This window comes from Hydractinia symbiolongicarpus, chromosome 4, assembly GCF_029227915.1.
Source record: "Hydractinia symbiolongicarpus strain clone_291-10 chromosome 4, HSymV2.1, whole genome shotgun sequence".
NCBI lineage: Eukaryota > Metazoa > Cnidaria > Hydrozoa > Anthoathecata > Hydractiniidae > Hydractinia > Hydractinia symbiolongicarpus.
Window position 1 is genome coordinate 12,563,187 of NC_079878.1, and position 18,800 is coordinate 12,581,986.

Sequence of the window (18,800 nt, forward strand, 5' to 3'; positions counted from 1 at the left end):
CAATAACGGATTCGCCTTCTTTTCACCACACGCATTAGAAGATTACATCACTCACTCCCATTGTACACAATCTAAAAGAAAAAGAAAACATTTTCATATAGTGAAGCTTCCAGTGCCTTTAAGGGATGGCCAAGTCAATGGAATTGAAAGCACTGTTTTTCATCTTATAAATAATTAAGGCTAATTCGGAAAAGTATAAAAGAAAAAAACTAAACAATTTGGCAACTTTACTAATTTTATACGCAAAGTTCCAACCATACCAACAGTTTCCAAATCTGACAAAATAATTTTAGAAGTGTTTATTTTTTCAGAATTTGATTGATGCAAGGCCAAGGGAAATTAAATAAGTTTATTGTCCTAGACCCATTTAAAAACATATGCTTCTCATCATTCGGTTTTTTTTCAACCAACATTAATGTAATCACCCAGAGGAAATTATAATGTCTCTTGTGTGTGTTTTAGAAGCTGAGTACACAAATACACAAATATTACAAGTGCTGAACTTTGGCAATCATATTTTGCAATCAGACCCTTTTAAAAACTATGCTGAACCATGTCAATTATTAAATTCAGCACTAATAGAAAAGCACCTTGGATAGGATTCTTTGTTGGGCGAATAAAATGACTGACAAATGGTTTATCGTGAATGAAATAGTAATTTTTACACAAATAATTTAAAAAATAATGAACTTTGTTATGTGGGTTGTTCTCAAACACACGTGGGCGGTGGACAAAAAACTGTGATGTAATTTCTCTTGGTCTATTATTCCTGAGAATATTCTAAAATAAGAGGGTGTCAATAAGCTGCAAACAGCCACATATATAAGGGCGAGTTCGGGCAACTTTTCCAATTAAATTAGTGATTGTCTTCCAAAACCGCCCGCACTTTCCCGAACTTGCCTGGAGCATTTTCAAAATTCAATTCCTTGTAACATACCTTGTGGACGATAGTTGGAAAAAGATGCTTTAAGAGAAAGAAGTTAATAAAAATTAAAAGTTATTTATCAAGTAAATTTTATCAAAAACCATCAAAAACAGTTCTTTTAAGAACTTTACTACCACATAGTTTACTTTATGGTCTATGCAGGTTTTTTCGGGTGAATACTTCAATTTTTTTGCAAAACGCTAAACTTGCCCAAACACGCCTGCACGTTATACGGCGTATGCAGCTTATCAGCACCCTTGTTCTAAAATTACAAGCAGTTTCGAAGATGCCCACGCCGTTTAGAGGACGTGGTGCGGCTTGCCAACCAATGGTAGCTGTTTTTAAAATTTGATTTTCAGAAAAAGAATATGAAAGTAATGTTGTGTGGGTTGCACTTACTATCACTTTAAGCTAAAAATCTGCAAAATCAACATGACAGTACACAAATAATTGGCGATATCAACTTCTGAGCATATAACATATTTCAGGATTTGGTGGTAACTCAATTTTTTGTCAGACTTGCAAGCATTGGGTACATAAGAAGTGCAGTAGTATTGGTGGAAGGTTAAGAGCTGACATTCAGTTTGTATGCAAGCGTTGCAAAGGTGAGATAATAGAGAATGAAGTATTTCCAGCTTCAATGATGTACAACAGTGGCTCGTTAGAGATAGTTGAGAACTTCTGTTACTTAGGTGATATGTTGGGCAGTGAAGGCGTGTTGGAAAAAGTGTTACTTGCAGGATAGGTTCTGCTTGGATCTTCCTTTGTTGATTAGCAGAGTCTTGTCAATTGAGTTAAAAGGTAGGTTGTATGAGGCCTGTGTAAGAAGTGTTATGTTGTAGGGTAGTGAGACATGGGCAGTGAAGCAGGAAGACCTTGACCGTTTAGAAAGGAATGATATGAGAATGGTTAGGTGGATGTGTAACACCAGAGACAGAAAGAGTTCAGATGAGCTAAGAAGCAGACTAAGTATCCGTAGAATTAAAGATGTTATCCAGATAAGAAGATTGAATTGGGTGAGGTACTTGGAAAGAATGGAGGGGGATAATTGGGTAAGAAAGTGTGGGGACTTGATAGATCCTGGGGCAAAGCCCAGAGGCAGACGAAGAAATACTTGGCAGGAGGTTATAAGGACAGACTTGATACAGAGGAAGTTGAGTTTAGATCTAACACAGTCTAGATCAGATTGAAAGAGGGTCATGGAGGTCATGGAAAACGGACGTTAAGCCGAGGATGATGATGATGATTGCCATGTTGTGCTTTTTTTGTTTATAGAGAACGGACAGACAATATTGCCGACAGAAACAATAGTGAGATCATTAGAGAACGAAGAATCCTTACAACAAGTGAAGGTTAGTCCTAACATTTTTACTGTTTTTATGTTAGAGAAATGCTTGATCTATTTTTGTTTATCTTATTATTTTTATTATAGGAACTCAAAGTTGCAATGGCCTAAATCCACATCAAGCATGATGATTAAATTTAAAATAATAAATTATTAATAGATAGAAAATTTGTCAACCAGGGCAGAGCTTTTGAAAAGTTAAAGTATATACAATAGACAAGAATTAAAAATTAGAACCTACAAAATATTTTCCTGTGGATCTTAGTGTTTGTGAAGGTAAAACGTTATATGTAATAGTTTTGCATATTGAAAAAAAAGCTTTGATTAACCACCGAAAAAAGCTCAGGGATGAGTTCCCATATTCAAAAGCAATCCATACACATTAAATTCAGTTGTTTTAGTAAATTTGGTCTTTTAAAAAAAATTGGGGAGATAATATACCCGTATTAAGAAGCAATCCATACATGAGATTAGCCTGATTTAATAACTTTGGCATTTTGCAAAAAAAGATTCAGACTGAAATCAAGAAATAATCTATTGACATGTGATTAGCTCGATTTTTTTAATTAGGCATTTACAAAAGGAAGGAGAAAATTTTCACATCAGGACCCATACACGCAACATTAGCCCGATTTCAGACAAAAAGAAATCTATACACATGAAACTAGCTTACATTTGTAAACTAGGCAATTGCAAAACAGAAAAAGAATTTCCAGATCAAGAAGTCATCCATACACACACTTTAGATTGAATATTCTAATTGAACAAGTAATCCATGACACACAAGATTAGCTTAAATTTGTAAATTGGGCATTTGCAATAAACAGTACTCTAAGGGTTAAGAAGAGACCTCCCACTCCATTTGTCTTGTTTCCTTGAATTTAGGGACATAAAACAAATTTTCAGAAGAAAAAGATGCGAATCGAATACTAGATCATGATAATGTTCGTAATGCACACTCCGTTTTTCTTGTTTTGCTGAATTTCAGAGATTGAAAACAAATTTTCAGAAAAAAATGTTCTGAATCGAATACTACACCAAGATATCATCCATAATGCACAGTCTGTTTCTCTTGTTTTGTTGAATTTAGGCACAAAAACAAATTTTCAGAAGAAAAGGCTCCGAATCAAATACTAGACCATGATATCATTCGTAATGCGCACTCCATTGGTCTTGTTTTGTTAAATTTAAGTCTGAAAACAAATTTTCATTTGTAGTGCACACTTCGTTTAAACCAGAAATTGTTCTTAACTTAAAATATAAGTTAGTTTATTCAGATTTTAACCTGAGCTGTGGCATATGGAAATTAAATACATACAGTTTATATTTGTACTCAATAGTGTTTTAGATAAAATTCAACAAAAAATAATTTTTTGAGGAAACTAAACTCATTCATGTAAAACAAGAAAGGCAGTTTGTAAAGAAGCGTATATTTCAAATTCTACGTAAAATTGCCAAATACTGATGTCTTGCTGTTATTTCAATCAGTTTTGTTTCCCAGACCGGCAATTCCGTGTCTAAGAATGGAAGATGAGCAGAATGCAGTGGTACACCTATGAGTGTGTCGTTTTTTGAAACTATGTTCTTTCAATTTGATCAATTGGTGAATGAAAAACTGCAGATACAACATGAAATGTGCTTGGCTGATCAATTTAACTGAACTTTTTATCCTCTGGATGAAGCTGTTAAAGTGTTCACAAGTCGACATATTCAGGCTTGTGAAACCAAGAATGGAATTTGAGAAAAATGCAGTGGTACACCTATGAGTGTGCCTGTGAAAAACATCATGAAACAAGCGCGTATGTTGGTAGAATCCGGACTTTCTGTTCTTGACGTATTCACCTTAACTACACGTATGATTATAAAAAATATCTAATGGGACCCATTCTAAATGTGTGTAAAAAGAAGCAGATGCATCACTTTGGCCTTCACTACCAGGTATGACGTGAAATCCATAGCAGTGGTCATGTAAGGAACAGAAGCAAAAGAACACAAACATCATGCCTTGCTTGGTAACTTGTTAACTTGGTAACTTGTATTTGAGTTGCTGGAGTCCACAGAAAATTTCTTAACTTGTTGAATTTGTTTGCTGTGGTTTGAAAAATAAAAGTTCTGAAGACTTATAATTATACATCTGTAACCTCTCGACAGAAGAATTGTTGCTGGTAACAAAATTCCAGTACAGACGAGCAAGTGCCCCTCCCTGCTTAACATGCAAATCTAAAATCTATAATAATATCTACTGCGCAGAATAGCATAAGAGTATTAACACAGGTATCGAAGGACAGCTGTTTAAAAGGGGACACTATTGATTTTTTTTCATTTATGTTGCATGATTGCTCCTAATGAAAACATAATGCTTCGTCACTTATCTAATCTTTATCTGAGATCTCCCCAAGAATACTTTTGCATACGTACAATAGATGGCTACGAAGAGAATGATATAATTTTCTACAATGCATTCTTGAATCCCATTTCAATCTTCGTACATGCAAGCATGTTAGGCTTCCCATCATCTCGCAGGAGAATATTTCGCCATAAAACTATTTCTATTGGTGTATGAAAGTGTGTCCAGCCTTAATGATTGTTTATTTTACTGTGTTGGGTTTTTGCATTTATTGGTCTGATTTAGAACTTTCGATATTTCATTTCCAGGGAGGATACTTTTTTCTACTGCTTTATGGATAAGTAAAGAACACTACAGCCTGTTCAATGCATAGTATAAAAATGTCTCTTTGTTTAGCCTGCAATAAGGCAGTTAATATGTACATACTTCTGCAAAAGGGTAATTGAGCAAAATATCGTTCCTGTTTGTGTATGGATGTGTATCCAACCTCAAACCTTGTCTATTTTATAGAACAACATGTTTCCTTAGATTGGTTGATATTAAGACTTGAATATGCCTTTACTTGGAACGCCATTTGTCCAATTTATTGTTTTTAATTGTGTATGGATGTGTATTCTACCTCAATGCTTGTCTGTTCCATAGTACAACGTGTTCCCTCAGATTGGCTGATATTAGGAATTTCAATAAGTCTTTTTGCGAGAGTGTCTTTTGCAAAATGTTGTTTCTGTTTGTGTATGGATATGTATCTAACCTTGAAACTTGTCTACTTGAATAAAACAACGTTCTCCTCAGATTAGGACTTTTGCCTGTTAAGGCAATAAAGAGTATTATTACAGCTATGGGAAATACTGTGGTATGTTACATTGGTTATGGCCTATCTTAAGGGAAAATGTGCACTTGTTTGTTTGTGTAGCTATGATATTAATTATTAGAAAGCAATTAAGTTCATATGGAAATAAAACTTACTTTGATATATATATACAGGTATCGATTTAACTGTTAGGAGTAAGATATGTCTCTCGTTTATTTGATTAAACTGTGTACGTAACTACAAGCTAGATAAAAACTGTGAAAACATCCTACCTTCTTAGTTTTTATATATAAGAAAGCTGGAGCAAGCACTACCGTCTATTGCTTTTGTTATTAGTTAGTGTCTGTTCCATTTAGTGATATTAGAATAATCCAAGCTGCACAAAGGAAACATAAGTTTATTATGGAAAATGATCTGTGCAACATATGAAAAAGCCATGTTCTTCTTCTCTTTTGCAAAAAAGTATAGTCACTGTCAATCTACCATTATGGACTTTTGAAGTTCCGGACATATAACCAAGTCTAAAAACCATTAGCCAAAACCCGAGGGGGTACAGAAAAAATCAGGGGTACAGAAAAATTTATCACAAACCTTGACATCCATAGAACTTTTCTTGCATCCTTCTTTTTATTCCAAGCATCCTTGTTTTCAATTGCTTTTAAAAACCAAAAGGCAAATATTTTTATATCTGAAAAAAGTTTATTCAGATTTTCCCTTTCCCATATTGTTTGTGAGTTGTGTTTGTACCTGAGGAGGCAGGTAAAACCGAAGCAATCAACATCTGTACCCCCAGACGTGGCTTCCTTTTCTATCAATACTTGCCTTGTCAACAGTAATAAAGAGAAAAATTAATACGTTTTACCCACAGCTCGGCTTGTTACGGTTTTGAACTCTCTTTACACAGTGTATATTGCCACGCCCATCTATTTTACTTGATGAAGATCAGTTAAAAATTTTATTTTGTTATGAAGGTAATGGTGTAGACTTCAAGCCTTGTTCCAGGTTGCAACCTTCTTAAGCGAAAGTCGCATTTTCCTATTTCAGCATGCAAAAAAGCAGAAAATTGCCCTTCTTAATTCTTCTTAAAGTTCAAACGAAACTTGAGTTTAGCCCTATGAGTAAACAAATATATCTGAATAAATACATGGGTTGAGGTGTATGTATCATATCACGTGTATGTACATTTCATCTTCATTATCCTGATCTTTCCATATTCTTATTGTTTTTGTTATGATTGTGTTTTATTTTGCTGTCCATGGCTGGTGTGATCACCTAGTCATGCTGATGAAGCCTGATATTGGCAGAAACAGCAGGAGTTTATAAATAATGAAATATATTCACAATTGTCTCACTTTATTGTAGTTAATCCCTGTTAATTTTAGTGCCTTTATCTATCTTAAATAAGACGTGTAGGACGAAGAGTTGATTGTTACAAAAAATGTTCTTGGAGATTTTCTTATAGCTTACCGTTTCTTTTCGTCAATTTTATTAATAACTAGATAAATCGGTAGACAATTTTCGGCGATTTTTGTACCCGCAAAGCTTAAATTAGTGAAAGATTCTGACCCCACCTGGGAGGGGGGCTTACAGCGCCCCCAGGACCCCCAGCTGCTAAATTCAAGACTTTGTCCAAATATTGCTGCGCAGCAGCAATATTTTGACTAAGTCTAAAAAAAGGCTGGATCCGCCCCTGGTCATGACTATTGATTGAGCGTTGTTCAAGTCAGTTCAGCCAGTTTTAATATCAATTCTCTAGTTAACTGACGTCAAAGATTAAATCTTTTTAAAACAAAATTAAGCCTGCAAAGGAATAGCGGCGGAGTGGCTTATTTCAATGCTAAGAAAGCAGAAAGGTTTAAAGCCAGTCAACTTTCAGGAACAAAAAATTTTAAAAACAAAATAATTAGCAGATATTTAATCAAATTTCAGTATTTTTATTGCTTTTTTCCGATTTGTTTGATTTTAAGTGGAAATCCACCTTAACGGAAATGGTTTTTATATTCTTATGTGGTTAAGTTTTTCTGTGATTGGTTAATGTGCACGAAATATACTACGGAAAAACGAGTGTAAGTTGCACATATTTTTCAATGCCATACTCTAGAAAGGTTACACTTCATAATTTGCTGAATATCGAGCAAAATGACAATTTGTAGAGAAATTCATTCCAAAATTTTTTACTCAAATAAAACATTATTTTTATAAAACAGACATAAACGTTCGCGGTAATGGGAAACAAAGGTCAATTTTTTTTTTTTTTACTTTCTTCACTTAAAATGAGGTATGATGTGACATGACAGACATGTTTTTATTATTTATTTTTACTTTAATGTTGACTAGAAGCAATTTAAAGTTTCAATGGTTATGATGTCATAGTTGATTTAGGCTATACTCATAGTTAGTATGTAGGTCAGATTAAACAAAATTCATTAATTGCTATGGTTCTGAAGCAACAACACGAAAGCAAACAACAACAATGACAGATAATGTTTGAACTATATTTCTCTTGTTTCATGTCATAACTACACTTGAGTTTGGGGAAAGGGGGGGATGTCAGGTTTGGTATCAGGGGGGGCCAAACCAGATGCGTGTGTTTCCATCCTTACCCTTAGTAAGACGTATCTCGTGGAAACGTCTGCGTATCTCGTGGAAACGCTAACTCAGCAACTCACTTGGAAATTGCCTATATCTGAGCGACTCACTTGGAAATCGCCTACACTTCAGCAACTCGCTTGGAAATTGCCTACATCTGAGCGACTCACTTGGAAATCGCCTACACCTCAGCAACTCGCTTGGAAATTGCCTACCTCTCCGCGACTCACTTGGAAATCGCCTACACCTCAGCAACTCGCTTGGAAATTGCCTACATCTCCGCGACTCACTTGGAAATCGGCTACACCTCAGCAACTCGCTTGGAAATTGCCTACTACCTGCTATGGCGTATCTCGTGGAAACGCACCTCATTTGTTAGGAAAACAAACGCATCTTCATCCCATTTGGCTGACGAAAGAAGCCCGACATCCCAAATTTACCCCAAACTGGATTTTTTAAAGGAGACTATTTTGCGATCCATCATGTTATTAGCTAACTTTCAAAATCTGATAATACACAACTTTAAATTGACAAATAATAACTACAATTGCTGTCAATAATACAAAATCAATGAATAAGAATTGTACTTTAATTTAGAGTTATAGCAGTAATAGCACTATCAATTGTTTGTGGCAAGAATAAACTGAGGATAATTTGGCGGAATCGGGTGAGGATGTTAGGCTGAAGAGAAGATATTGTCTCAAGCTCACGTGCGTGTTCCCAATAAATTCGCTCTTCTCTACTACATCCGGAGCTCTTCTCCTAGTAGTGTTCGCTCTTCTCCACTACATCCGGAGCTCTTCTTCTAGTAGTGTTTTCTGGCTTAACTAATCTCTCAATCACATCCGGAGCTCCTCTCCTGTGATTCCATTTCCTCTATCATACCTCACAAGAACCTACTCTTTTATTAACCTCTTGGTGCACCACCTCTGACTGTCAGCGCCGCATCCCCCTGCTGTTATTTCCCCAGTCATCTGTCCTGCTCGCGTGGTGCACCGTCGTTCATCTCCTCGCACCTGTACTTAATTCACCATACTCTTCCAGGGGTACTCGCACATCTCTACAGCCCAGCACCCCCAATTCCCCAAATGAAAATTCATTATCTATGAGGCAATATTTTTGACGAGAACTACGACGAGATAATTCAACATGCCATAACAGGCTTAACAAATAGACATGAAAAAGAAACTACATGCAAGTGCCTATAAATTAGCCTTTTACAATTCGGGTAATAAAATCCCCATTTGATAAAACGAACAATGGGCCAGCCTTAGCCCTTTCCTAAATGGAGCTGTTTTGGATGCCTTGATGTTAAATGTAAATAGCAGTTCTGAAAATAGAAGCCTGACCTTATTTATTAATCACTCTAGGGCAAATGTATAATGGCTAATATGGAAGATTTCTTCATAAAAAATATCAGAAACTTTTTTCATTTGGATTACTTTTACATTAACAAAATTAAAAATTTGAAGATAAACTTTTGGGATTTTGTCATTCATTAGTTTTCAAATTTCTCCCTGGAAATTTTTAAGGTTTAAAACCCATGTCCCACAGTAACTTTTTCATCCTTATCCTAATGTTAATACATAATCTATGCAACAGCTTTGCAGTAAAATTAAAACACAAGTTTTAACGAATAGCGGCGATAGAAATGCTTTTTTAGATCGTATTTTAAAGTTTAAAATCGAAAAGAGGCAAGCGGAATTTAATAGTTGTGAACAATGCTTCTCGAATGTTTCTTAGATTAAACGCGCTGGAATTTTTTTAAGTAATTAAATCAACAATACATTCCCGCGCAATGCATTATAAAACTTCGCGAAAGATTTTTATTATTTGCTCCGATATTTCTTCACGAGCGCATTGTTTTTTAACACGCAAATATGAACTCGCAAAACGCTCAAGGGATTTAATTATAACAAAAGACAAACGACTGCCGTCCTCCACGCAAAGGTGTGATATTAGCGTGTACGCGGTAGATTACATTCAGACTGTACTGTACTTAATCACTCTACAATGACACTTATTTAAATGCCTAATATAAAGGGAATACATAAAATCGGAAGCATAACCGTATTTATATGCCCAACCATTCTAAATTAAGGGCACCGACAATAAAAGCAATTCCAGATTTCCAAATTGCACAAAAGATATAGCCTGATCGAACAATTTTGGGTAGCATTCAAAATACAGCTATGTGAAATGTTTAAAAAATTGATCCTAAAGACTGGAAACATATTGCAAAAAAAAAAAAATTAAAAAAAATCCAACTTAAAGTGAGGTAGGATCGCCTAAGTAGAAATTGCCAATGAGAAGATCATGTGGATCTAAACTAGTAATCGGTTGAAAGCAACGCATAATTTTTTTATTGGCGTTTAAAAAGGTTCCTTGCGCCCAGGAGTCGAGTTAAAATTCATCTAAACTACTCAGGAGTGTTTCACGAGGCTCAACTCTCTGGTTTCACGGTAGTTTAACTACATTTTGCCGCTTTTTGCCGATTGTTGCGCGATTCCTTGTTTTCTGCCGTAAAATAGTCGACTTCGGCGGCAGCCGTAGTGTGGACTTTTGACCCTCTTGGAAACAAACAAATAATTTTACGCCAAGAAGAATCGCGCCGAAGTGTGGACTTTTGGACTCTTGTAAAACAAAGAATATGTGACGTCAAGAAGAATCCCGCCGAAGTTGTCGAAATTTACAGTAAAGAAAGATTGAAATTAATTTACTCTACCTATTGTTATTGCCTCCCGGTAGCCGGTCGGTTGGATAGGGTAGGATTTAACATGTCTAAAGGCTAAGAAAGTTTTGTATTGACTTGCAGCAAGTAAATGGAAGGCTTGAATATATGATTGCGGAATGAAATTGAGCAATGTTGCTAAAAAGAGGCATGACTGGAAAACATTTATTCTCTGTGTTGCCTGGGATTGCAGAAGAAAGCAGTTTGGCAAAATAAACAGACTTTTTTGAGTTAACAAAATTATAGCATTAACTTTATAATGACAACGTTTTCAGGTACATCTGTTTACTTTTAATTCCATTGATTCTTGAGCTTTCTATTGCTGTGCTAGCAAGTTTGAGCATGAAACCGTTTCTAGTTTCACTTTCAACAACTCTAAAAAGGCCTGTCTCAAACTCAAAGTTCTTGTGTTGTCTTGGGGTACCCACAAGACATTTGATAACAATACAATAAATCGAATAGCTGCATAACAACTTGTATGTTTGCTTTGTAGATTCAAAGCTCCTGGCAATAAACACTTTTTAAACGATTTCTTAAAATGCCACAAGGCCACAGACGAGAACACTAGTCGTGACTAGTTTTGGGAGAATGACTTCGACAAGACTTGATGATGATTGGTTTAAAAGCTCTAATCTTATATCGAGATAATTCCTGGGAACGATGTTAATTATAAAAATTAGGAAAAAAGCATGGTTTTAATTAATGGGTGAAATGACGAAAGTTTTTCACATTTCACTAAAGAAGTTATGCTGACAGGCATGGAAAATGTTTGTGGTTCTACCAACATAACGAAATGACTTAGCATATATACATATACAACGCTATCATGATGGACACAAAATGTGTGTAGTTAACGATATCTGTTTTTAAATGATTTGTTTTGTTAAAAATTTCAAGTAGTTAGTGTTTATCGCATAACAGCTAGGTATTTCCAAGTTTGATTCAACATTTTAGAGTCTTAGCCAATAAGGGCTACATATTTTTGACTGAATGTTGTGCTAAATCAGTGGTCATTCACTTGTTGTGGTAGGTTGTGTTGTTTTTAATTAGCTATTGCTGCGTAAAAACCAAATTTTATATAGCGGCCTCTACTTGTGCAAAATCATGATATAATTTTGCTATTTTTATTTTATTTATCTGTTGTTGTTTATGGTGTACTATGATCTAATAATACAAATAAAGCCTATTTACAATGCAGTTTGTGTTGTTGTTGTTGCTTATTTCTCTATCTTTCTCCTTTTCCATGTGATTAAATGTTTCAAATAGATTAAATATCAAAAGTTTTATTAGTAATAGATACCGTTTTGCTTGTCTTTTACAGAATATAGTTTCTCCAAATTTATAGCCTGAATATTGCCCCCAAAGCAATTATATTAACCAATAACTTACGAAAACAAGCCTGCAAATATTATTCTGGATGTGGAAAAAAGAAGTTTTTCTGGCTAGGTAAGTATAGTCTATTATAAGATTAAAAAGGGAAAACACGGGGCAAAATTTTCACGCAGATACAATTTGCTATATACAGGTTAGAGCAGGATCGTATCATGATCGTCTATCGCGGTGAATGAACATAAACAACACTATACATAACATAACGAGTTATCATAATGGCAACCTAGCTACAAGGTTGGCATTACTTGTATAAAAGCCATAATGGCTCTAGGGTGGTTAAAAAGTGACAGTTTCTGGGCTCCTAACATGATATAATATATAAAATGAAACAAACCGACCTGGATACTTGCAATATCTGTCCTGAAGAAATATCTGAAGGCCCCTCCTGATACCAGAGGCACACGATCCGAAATCTGCTAGAGTCACCGGCCGTCATTGGACGCGCTGCCATTATAGTAATTGAAGCCAAAAGATGGAGTTGACGATATTAGTAGGTTGCAGTGATAGATGATGATGATGGAAAACCAAACTCCACTATGCATTTCTAAAGCATGCCGTGCACTCTTCTATTTCTGTATGTTTTTGCTATTCCAAAGCTGTATATCTTCGCGCGGCTTGTAAAATTTTATGCAAGGAAAAGTGTTATGTGACCAAACCAAACTATTAGCAAAATGTGATGATGGAAACTAGTTGACTTTAGCTGCTCCCATTTTATAGGTAGGCAAGGCAATCTTAGGGGCCTGGATCTACAACAGTATTGGTTAGTTACCTTGAGGGCCCCTAGTGTTCATGCCTTGTGACCACCCTTTTCACTAGTCTACCATTCTAGATTTGGAATAACATTGAGTTTCTAAAGTATATCCTTCAATGATGCTAGTAGCCATCTTTGTTGACACTTGAATACTGAATGCAATCAAAGCCAAGCCTCTCAACAAGGTATAAGTACTTACTTCAGGAACCGCAATTAACATGTGGTGAACTGTTGGTCCACCACCATGTAAACCTAACAGATTATTGGAAACTTTGATATCTTACCTTGAGGCATATTTATACATAATAAATTGCTAACATACATGTAACAGTAGAAACCTCTGTTCTCCTATAAAGAGCCTTTGAGACTCCTATAGTGAGATTTTTTAGTTCACAAAGAAACACATTAAAAGAGACCTACGTTTATCAAGATCTATGTTTAGATTCAGGATCTTTTTCAGACCATTCGCGTTTTTCTTCTCCCTTTTTATTAACTTATTTTTAGGGGATTACCGTAACATAGCCCATCATCAACCCCGCGCACACGATCCCCGAAATGTAAAGGAATGTCAAGAACCGTAATAATTTAATATTTGGATTGAAACATTTAATAACTTATGAAATATTTATAGCCATTTTTTGCTAAGGGCCGGCTTTCTTTTAGGGCTCATTTTGAGAGCGCGCTACAATGAAATTGATTACCCTTAGTAAATAATTAACGTATAGCGTCAGAAAAATTTTACACAAACAGAAAAACCTCTTCAAAATTTGTTATTGTTAACCTGACATATCCAACTTCAAGAAATAACCAGGAAGGAGATCTGGAAATAAAAAAGAAAAGTTGTTTTTTCTAAAAATACTAAATTAGAGTTTTTAACTCTAAATTTAAGTTTTTAATTTTAATACCTTTTTTAATTGCGATAGCGCGATGTTTTGGTTTCGGCTCAGCCCTACGGCATTCAAAAGTCACATTAATAAAGTTATTTTAAGATAACAAGTGCTATCTTAAGATAACTCTATTAATGTGATTTCGGAATGCGTGTATATTCACATAAATGTCCTGATTGTAAGATAACTCGAGTTATTTTAAGATAACATAAATGTGATAATTCTATCTTTTCTAATGCGCATATGTGTAAATGAACGTTGCTTAGGGTGCGGATACGTAAAGTAGCTCACCAAATAACAGCCTACATGAATTTCCGGCCGTATTGACATTTATTTTGATACGTCATTTGTATTGTACTTGTGGTGTCGCGTATGTGCTCTGCTGTAGAGTTCGCTCTGCGGTGGAGAACAAGATGCATTTTGTTAGTTTTGTGTTGTGATGTATTGTCCCGTGTTAATTATGTAAAGAGAATAATTGTAATTTTGGTACTATTTTTAGTTAAATTTTCTGCACATCTTGCACATCTTTTTTTCTGCGCATTCAGTCTTCACCATGTAATGAGAGAGTCGAACATACATTTTTGTAATAAATTCGCTGTTGAGTGAAATTTTTCTTTCATACATCACAGAAGTTGTCCTGTATCTCAGCATCTGTTTTAGTTGTTTTCTCTCACTTGTAGTTGGCTTGGCTTACGCCACTATATTTCTAGTAAGTGTTTATTTCTTATTATATTTTATGTCATCTTACATGTGTAATTTGTTGCTTAAATTTCGTCTTGTAATTTTGTCGTTTAGCGAGTAAAAATAGTTAACTCAGTTAAAATCGTGTAAGCACCTACACTAGTCGATAAGGCCCGCAGAAAAATCTACTTAGTAAATACACAAAAAAAAATTTTCCCCGTGTTTCCCCGTCGCCTTTATTGAGTAGAGCTTAAAACGCTGCTGAAAATAAATGTATACAGTATTCTCTTCAATTAGCGGACACTTTGTCCATGCACTGTCCGTTTTCTGGTCAAATTAGAGATAAGCATTTAATTTTAAAATATCTATTTTAAACACTTTAAAACTTTACAGGAAATGTCTGCTTTTACAGTCTCAATCTTCTTCGCAAACCAGTCAATCAATTTTTCTTGTCCATAAAACTTATACACAACTGGTATTTCCAGACCATATCCACCTCCACGATTAACTTTCTTTCCACAAACCTAAGCTGTAATCGAAGTGTTCGAGACTTTCAAGAACATGAAAAATATTTTTGATATGTTTTGTGGCATGTGTACAACAATGCTTTCGTTTTGTAAAGAATCAGTTCTTATTATTGCTATTGCATTTCCGTCCACTTCGTTAGATGGCTCATGCCTGAATTGTAACAGCTCCCTGTAATAGTACTCATTCCAATCCTTTTCCAATCCTTAAAATTGAGTTATTTATAAGACATTGAATGCCAGTTGGATCACTTAAACCGTCACACATCATGGCGGAGTGCTTTATTGAGATGTACTGTACCCCCTACCTGAATATATATTTTAAAATCTCACAAGTAGCGGTAAAAAAAGCACGAAATAACTACACCATATTAAAACCTTTTCCAGCAGGATTAGCCACCAAACATTTTCTATTTTGCAAAACGTTGTCACGATGGCTCAAGACACATAAAAACTAGTCCGTTAACTATAAACCCAACATACATTTTAAAAATCAGGGAACATTTTTTTGTTTTTTTTAAGAAAAAATACAGAATTTATGTCAATATTTCTTTGTGTATCAAAGCTACATTGGCCAAACATGCGTTTCCTACTGATCACAGTGTTTGTATTCCGTGAATTATGTTTAGTATGGGTAAAATTCATGGTATTGTTGTTTAAAAAAATTGTCAAATTAAGTCCCTTTTGAGATATTTGAACTAAGTCTGTCTACAAAAAACAGTTATTCACATTAATTAATCAGCTCAAAAAATATTTGCAAACTAATTACAGACGATGTGGCATCCACAAAAAAAATAGTCCACATGGAATTTAATTCATGTGAAACATAATTCAGTGGTTCTATATTGTTATCCATTAACATCTTAGCTTTAACTGCTTAACTGTACAGAGTCAAGCATAGTATTCCAATATTCCCGCATATACTTAATGAAAATCATACTATATATCACAAAACCTTGTTAAAATTTAATTGAAATGGAGTTCTCTAATAGTCTGGATGTAATACAATTTTCTCAATGAATGTGTAGTCTACGAAGTCTGTTATTTCTATTTGTCTTTTTGTGACCATGTCAACAGAATTGAAAACATTGTTTGGATTTTTATAAAGCAATAAGGAAAAAAGAATCAACAAGCATTGCAGTTAGTGAGTGACATACATCGCTACTTTTTGGCCACAATGGACCAGTGTCAGTGTTGCAAGTGTTTGATTGTGCGTCAAAACCAATACATATGTGTTCAGGCTGAAAATATAATCAACAAGTCACCAAGCCCAAAAAATACCGTCAATTAAGAAACTTTATGAAATTCCTGAAACTTGTACTTGAAAAGAGCAATTGGCTTTTAAAAATTGATTCTGGACCTATTTGTATTCAAGAAAACGGCACACAGTTATAACCTATGGTATAAAGCCAATAGCACTAGTGGAACAAATACTCCACATATATCTTTTTCTTTTTGATTCAGCCTAAAAAACAGCAAAAATGCAATGTGTACCAACTAGGATTTTTCTATATAAAAATTTTTTTCAATTAAGAACAACGAGTTTCCATTCATTACTATCTGCATGCATAAATAGATGGGTTTTTTTATTTATATATTTCCAGCATTAAAAAATAATTATTTGAGGAAACTTCTTAAATGTTTCCATTCATTACTATTTGCATATATATAAATGTTTTTATATTTCTTATTTTTGCAACGTTAAAAATAATTATTTGAGGAAATTTCTTAAATGTTTGTTAAACTTTCACACAACTGTTTAAAAAGTTATGCAGACTTTTACTTTGGACTAAAACGTTCTTTTACTTTATATTTTTATTGTACATGAAGCAGAGACCAGTGTCCTTCTAGGGTTATTAAGAAATATTTACGTTATATTTAGGTTGAATCTTGGCATTCATTTTTTTGCTTTGCTAAATTGTATTTTTGGTAATATAGAACAGACAGCCAATTACTGATATGAAAAATCGTAAGAATAATATCAAACGAAGATTCATACAATGTGAATGTAAGTCCTTGCTTTTTTATTGCTTTAGACTCCTCAAATAGAAATATGTGAACACATCTTTTTAGAGTACTATTAGACCTCTATGTATTGTCTGCAAATTCCGGAGAATTGCTTCAATATTTTATTGTTTTGTGTTTTGTTTTTTAGTGAAGAAACTGATTACATTACAACGAACGAGTGAATGATCAGTAAAAAACAATCTAAGAAATGTATGGATGCTGAGTCGTTTACAACACATGTAAAAAAGTGAGCCAAATATAATTTTTTTAAAAAAATCTGCCGAATTTATGGATACTGTGTCGTTGATAGCAAGCACAAACTGTGTATTTGCTTTCCCCTCTTTCCCCTTTAGCGAATGTGTGCATGAGAGTTCTGTAACCATGGAACCAATATACGTCTTATGTGCCTTTAACAGAACACTGTGTGGTGAAAATCAATATAAGAATTGCGTCAATGCTGTGGCGGTTTCACGCGCTGTTAGTAAAAGTATGGATGCTGTTTCTAACAAAACATTATAATCAATGCAAAATGTTATTTTTACATTTGTTAATGCTCGGGAACTGCAATCTTTCTAAAAAGAGTATGAATGTCATGTCAAGCAAAAAAGGTGTACTAAGCTATGTTGTGGAAATCATTGCAGCAAATATAAGGTCGTGTTCCCATAAGTTCTTATAAAGATGATGGATTTAGTGCAGCTCTGTCGATAGAGCGTTTGAATCATCTCCTCTACTTGAGATTAAAAGTTCAATGTCCCCCCATTGTCTAGTTAGTTTGTCATTTCATAAAGATTTTTGTAGCAATGGGAGCTAAACACTGGAAACCTGGTCCATCCTGAAATCCATTGAGCACAGACCACATTAAATATAAATCACCATCAGTGGTTTGAGGCAGAATTGTAAGAGAATTTACATACTGGATGGTTCTTTTGTTATGAAAGTTTTTTTGCAGTAACTTTAATGACTAGGGTGTCTTTTTATGCCACTACCTGTACACATGATAGAGCTTAAAAGTACTGCCAAACTCTTTTTCCATGTATTGGAATAAAATGTAAGTGTTGATCATGTTGTTGTTATTTGTTTCTTTACAATACATATTATGACTGCTATGTGACATATATATCTCTGTTTGTTTTTACTTTTCCTAAAATTCATAGTTTCCAAATTAATTGTATTCATTTCCAAAGTTTTTTCGTGTAACATTTCTGTGATCTAATAGCAAGATTCTTACAGATTAATTGTTTTTTAGTGAAGAAACTGATTATTAAATTCCACTAGCTGTTACTGTTTTGCCAATTTATATAACAAAAAATTGCGGCAAGCTCAACTGACATCCAGTTAAATAATGGCAAATGCCTTAGCACAAGCAGATCGATATTAACAAATATGTTCTTGCTTAATTAGTCTTATATATTAATTCGGCATATAACTTCACAATAAAAATAAATACGAGAAGTTTGATTGATGATGACATTTTATTTTAACGGATATTTCGTCTTGTTACTACAAGACAATTATCAACGTAAATTGTTACAATTATCTCAAAAGTTTTTTAAATATAATTTTCAACAACTACGCAATACACAGAGGACGTATAAAACAATACTTAACGAAACATATAACACATAACGGCATACACAAAGGTATATAAACTATATACCGTTGGTGAGGGTAACGTCCACAGCGCGGTTCACAAATGCACTCCTCCCCTTGTTGACTATAAATAATATTTATCTTAAAACAATTTTAATGGAACAGATAATCCCTGTACATTAAGCGTGGGACTGTTATCACAAATATACATGGCCTCAGC

The 18,800-nt window shown here is 34.4% G+C and overlaps 2 long non-coding RNA genes across 2 annotated transcripts in view; both read left to right on the forward strand.

Moving 5' to 3' along the window:
• The first annotated feature begins 1,426 nt into the window (after nt 1–1,426).
• The window catches only part of LOC130641343 (uncharacterized), a 75,803-nt gene continuing 58,429 nt past the window's right edge, over nt 1,427–18,800 (forward strand). Inside the window, exon 1 of the long non-coding RNA XR_008982451.1 lies at nt 1,427–1,617. This is a non-coding gene — a long non-coding RNA (uncharacterized LOC130641343). The remainder of the gene's footprint in view (nt 1,618–18,800) is intronic.
• Nucleotides 8,038–18,029, forward strand: LOC130641342 (uncharacterized). The gene is made up of 4 exons (XR_008982450.1): nt 8,038–11,023; nt 11,242–14,487; nt 16,866–16,991; nt 17,139–18,029. It is a non-coding gene; the product is annotated as an uncharacterized LOC130641342 (long non-coding RNA).